The following is a 6,100-nucleotide window of genomic DNA, read 5'->3' on the forward strand; positions in this document are numbered from 1 at the left end:
GAAGATTGAGTAGGAAGGAATATTCCAATTTTCTCATGTTTTGGAAAATATTTTACAAATCAACTTATTTTTCTCAAATTTAAGGGAAAATGACTTGTCTCCAAAAATTAAGGAAAATATTTTCTAAAACTTTTTTAAAACCTCACATCTCAGCTTTTCATCCTAACTCAAGTGTCGAGTACCAATTCCCGAAACTAATACAAGATCCGATTCTTGATTCTCAATTTGGGACTCGACTCCCGACCTCAATGCGAGACACAACTTCCGAATTTTGTGTAGGATGGGACCCGATTTTGGTGTCAGATCATGGATCAGGATTCGAGGTTAAATTTCAAATCAGATGTCGGGATTAGGTCCCAAATAAGTCATTGGGGTTGGGGGTTGGGGGTCAGGGGTCGGAGTCGAGTCCCGGTTTGGAAGTTGGGTTCTAAATGGGAGTCGGGGTTGGATATCGGGTCGGATGTTGGGGTCGAGTCTCATGTCATTGTCAAGGTTAGGTATCAGTTCAAAGTTGATTTTGGATATAGGGATGGCAATGGGGCGGTGTAGGGCGGGGGTGATGCGAGTTGAGCTTAACCCGCAAAATTTTTAATTCGCCCCGCCCCACCCCGCATAACAACTCTTTTCATTTTCAACCCCCACTCCACCCCACCCCGCATAGACCCGCCCTGCATGAACCCGCCCTGCATAATTTTTTTAATATTTTCTTTTTCTAGTTACGTTTGATACTAAAAATAAAATTCATAAAAATAAATTCATTTTTTCATTAAGTTGTATTAATTTAATAGGATAGTGATTAAAATTTTATTTTTTAGAGGTTAATTAGGAAACATGTAAGGAAATTGTATTGTGATTTATTGAACCATTTTCATTTTTTATCTTGAATATTTTAGTAGTTTTAATAAAATTATCTTAATAAATAATGTTCTATCACTCTTATAACATGTAAAAAATTAAAATTAAGTTTGAACCCACATAAAATCACATTTACCCGCAACCCACATTAATATTTTTAAAAAGCCACTTCAACCTGTCGCGCATCCGACACACCCCACACAACCTTAAACCCGTCCCGCTCTACATAGCCTTAAACCCACCCCGCCCCATTGTCATCCCTATTCACATAGGGTGTCAGCGTCAAGTCCTACTATCGGTTAAATCATCGAGGTCAAGGGTCGGGGTCAAGTCTTTATTTAGAAGTCGGATCGTGTTTTGGTTAGAAAGTCGAATCCTGGATCGGGAGTGGAGGACGAGTTTCGAGTCATTTCCAAAATTCAAGTTCTAAGTCAGGTGTCGAGATCGAGTTTTGGATTAGTCATCGGGGTCAGATCCTTGATCGATCATTAAGGTTGTGTCCTGGTTCGGGTGTTAGGGTCAGGGCTATGTCCTAGTCTGAATATCGGATCTCAGGTCGGGATTCGATGTGAAGTCCAGGATTGGGTCTCGAATTGGTCATCTGAATCGTGTCCCAATTCAAGTGTTTGGTTGGGTGCTAAATCAATTATTGAGGTTGATTTTTGGTTCATAAACTATTTTCCAAAAACGTATTATTATTATTTTACACTTTAGCCAAAAAAATAATATATTTTCTAGAAAATATTTGTCATTCACTAATTAAACACTATAAAATATTTTTCACTCGTCAACCAAACATTCAAGAAACCAACTTATTTTTCAAGAAAATATTTTTCATAGTAAACATTCTCCTTCATACCAAACACCAATTCTTTTTCTACTGAACGATATAATATAATGATATTAATACTAATTATGAAGAAACAATGATCAATATTGAATTGGAGAGTTAATTATGATATACATCCCTGTAATATGAATTAGTTTTGGTTATCTTATGTATTTAGAAATCAAACTCTTTCACCTCTTTTTCTGGATAACTAACTCTTTTTTTTTATCAAAGTAAATATTTACAGTACCAATTACCCAAGTGTGATAACATTTTCATGGAACCTAATTAAGCATTACGCAAGATAATAAAATTCAACTTCTCTAATTGTCCTCCAAGCTTTTTAATTGTCCTCCAAGCTTTAGTTTCATAACCCCTATAAAATTCTTTTGTTGCTATAACCTGATATTCCTTTCATGCTAGATATGGTAGATGCACCCTGCTTGCACCATTCTAAAACATATGAGCCTAACCCCCAAAGGCGTATCCAGGATTTCGACAAGATGGGTGCACGATTACGAAAAAATGCATATTAAATATAAATTTGATCGGTTTGACTTTTAGATTCTTAATATGAACAATTAAATTTTGAAAGTTATAGGTACAAAATATATAATACTACTAGTTTTAATTTTTAATATGCACATTTATTTTAATTATATAAAAAATTTACAGTACTAATTTTTTAGGAATTTTCAATGTAACACACTTAAAATTTTTGAAAGCTTAAAGGAAAAAAAAAACAAAACAAAAATTAATTGAAACGCCAAAAGTGTAACGACCTGTTTCCATCGTTATAGAAATGCCAACAGGGAAAATTTTTAGGTCGGAAAACTTTTTCGTAGTCTTTGGATTTTCCCAACCTAGTCCAGATTTGGACGAAATCGGAGTCATTGAGGTGTATGGAAATCTGGTAACAATCGGGTGACTCATTTATGATTTTGATTACATGAGTAGTTAGATAAGTCGTTAAGGAACCCGTACGACTTTACAGAATTGCATTCGGGCGAGTATAACTCCCGGAATCGATCTTAACGTGAAGGGTATTTTTTTAGTGTCGTTGGTTAGAGTGCGTTGTGAAATGGGGATTTTGTAATTCTTTAAATAGCTCACTGTTTCGTTCAAGCCGCTTTGTAGCTGGAATTTATCGCTCTGGCGGGGCCGCTTTGTAGTTGGAATTTATCGCTCTGGCGGGGCCGCTTTGTAGTAAGGGATGCTCAAGATAAAGTGAGGAGTATTCAAGCTAAGCTTTTAGCAGCCTAGAGTAGACAAAAGAAGTATGCAGATCATAAGGTAAGAGACATGGTGTTTCATACCGGTGAAAATGTTCTTCTTAAGGTATCACCCATGAAAGCGGCGATGAGATTTGGTAAGAAAGGTAAGCTAAGTGCTAGATACATTGGTCCCTTTGAGGTTCTTGAATGTGTAGGTTGGTAGCGTATAGATTGGCTTTGCCTCCTAATCTATCGGGTGTTGATCTTATATTTTATGTGTCCATGTTGAAGAGGTATCATGGTGACGGGGATTATATCATTAAATGGGACTTAATTATGTTAGACAAGGACCTCCAATATGAGGAGGAACCGGTGGCAATTCTTGATCGTGATGTGCGCAAGTTAAGAACCAAGGACAGAACGTCCAGTTGAGGAAGCTACTTGGGAAATCGAGAGGGACATGCAAGACAAGTATCCCCAATTACTCGTCAATACAGGTACTACTTTGTTATTTCCTTAGCCTTTTTTTCCTAAGTTTGTCACTCGAGGACGAGTGATAGGTAAACTGGTATCTATTGTAACGACCTATTTTCATCGTTATAGAAATGCCAACGGGGAAATTTTTTGGGTCGAAAAACTTTTTCGAAGTATTTAGATTTTCCCAACCTAGTCCAGATTTGGACGAAATCGGAGTCATTGAGGTGTAGCGAAATATGGTAACAATCAGGTGACTCATTTATAATTTTGATTACATGAGTAGTTAGATAAGTCGTTAAGGAACCCGTACGACTTTACAAAATTAAATTCGGGCGAGTAGAACTCCCAGAATTGATCTTAACGTGAAGGGTATTTTCTGAGCGTCGTTAGTTAGAGGTACGTTGTGAAATGGGGATTTTGGAATTCTTTAAATAGCTTACCGTTTCGTTTAAGCTGCTTTGGCGCTCTGACGGGGCCGCTGCAGCGGGGTGAGGGCCGCTGTGGCTGGCCACATGCGAATTAAAGTCGTAAATAAACCTCTAGACGACCTTATTTTGCACTTTTCGATTTTTAGAGCTAAAGAACGAACCCTAGGCGACTCTTAACAGTTTTCCACCGTTCTTGAGGCTAAATGTAAGCTTTTCACTCCCCGAATCCATTTTTCGATCCGTAGAACGTAATAGAATGGATAATTATCGATGGGGGAGGGTTTTAATATAGATTCTATGGTGGAAACAACCCTATTTTGAATACTTGGGATCATGGGTATGATCTAGGGTTCATAGAATTATTAGTAATCCAGATAATTAGTGATTGTTTATTGATTTCCGTATTATATTGATTGTTTGTAGACCAAGAACAAGCGGAACGAATCCGAAAAGGGAAGGATCGAGTTTCTTAGGGTTTCAAGCTTGTTTCGAGGTAGGTGATGGTTGTGATTCTATGATTTTGTGATATATGTTTGTTCTTGCTTCATTATGATACATGTATGTATATGAATGTTGCATTATTGATCACACTTGTTATAAATGAGATAGATGAATGATGGTTATCATGAAATCATGACTTAATTGTATGATCTTGAGGATATACTTATGATTGTGATTGTGGTGTGTTGAATGCATCGATTGCCACGTTCCGGCATAATTATGAGATCGGTTGCCACGTCCCAACATAATCATTGGATCGGGTACCACGTTCCAGTATGCTAACTATTTGGGTTTGGATTCCATGAGAGGACTAATGATTTGATATAATTGTGTATCTTGAGAAATGTGAAGTTGTTCGTTGTTAGTAAGTGTTTATAGTATTGTATATGTTCGATATGTGCATGTGATTATATTGTTGTATTGACTAATGTATGTTGCACTTAGTGGGATAGACGCGTGATTCTACTAGTACATTGTGGTTGTGTACTGATACTGCACTTGCTCTTATTTTTATTGTGTATAGGGCATCTTCAAACGACTAGTGACAGACCTCGGTTAGGAGATCAGTGATCGTCGTTCGAATTCAAGGGTGAGCTAATTCTTTCGGGCTGCCATGAGCTCTCCTTTCGTCTATGTCCACATTTCAGACTTAAATAGTTCTATTAGTTATTAGAACATTAGTTGGGGTTGTATCCCTTCTTGGTTAGACTTGGTTCATTGTTAGATGTTTTGGTACATTGAGTTTCAGGTTTTAGGCATTACTTCCGCATTGTTAGTATATTATTGTTAGACTTTTGTTAGAGTTTATGAGAACTCTATTTATTTCCTTAGTATATAACTTGCTTTCATAACTTAAATGCCTTAGTTTTGGTTTAGTTGTTTGGTTTGGATTGTAGTAGTGGTTCTTCCACCGAAAAGTCAGTGTGGGTGCCAATCACGATGGTCTAGGTCGTGACAAAACGTGTAACCGATAACCACTTGGCGAGGTGTCACTCAAAAAGACAACATATATATAAGATTTAAATATCTATCCTCACCTAGAGAGGTGCACCCAATCATCATGACATTATTATATGATACTTTGAACGTGGGTTCACACATCTATATTTATATATTTTTTAAGAAATATAACTCTACTGTATATGATCTAGATAGGGGAACATGGGTTCACGTGAACCCACAGCACCCCCTCTAGATACTCCCCTAAGCATAGGAAGAGTTACCTCCTCGATTTTTCACCACCCGACAACCAAGCATATTCATCCACACTTATTCTAAGAAAGAACAAGCAAATGATAGATGTTCATCACTCTAGTCATACATACTTATTACACAAGCAGCAAGTTTGATCAACAATCGTACACCAAATTTGTTAAGATTACCTTCAATGTATAATCGCTACAAGAAAACATACTTATTGCTACCAAATTTAAGCTATCAATTTGAAAATTGTAGCTATTATTTAGTAATACCCATAACAATTCAAATTTCGTGACTATCAAAGAATTTGTCAAATTTCATACCCACAAATATTAAGTTGACAAAGCTAAATCCTTATAATTTCTTGGAGATAGAGAAAAATATTTTTAATTCAAACTGAAAGTAGTAATTCAAAATTAAGAATGATCATAAATTTAATTAAACACTATTCCCTCAGTTTCATATATATATATATATATATATAAAGCTGTAAAAAGAAGGGGAAACTAAAAAAATGCCCCATAAATATAAATTAATTACAAATATATACCCCTTACATTGATGCCCCCTAAACAATTACAATAGATGCCCCAAGT

This window comes from Solanum stenotomum, chromosome 10 (assembly GCF_019186545.1).
Source record: "Solanum stenotomum isolate F172 chromosome 10, ASM1918654v1, whole genome shotgun sequence".
Classification (NCBI taxonomy): Eukaryota; Viridiplantae; Streptophyta; class Magnoliopsida; order Solanales; family Solanaceae; genus Solanum; species Solanum stenotomum.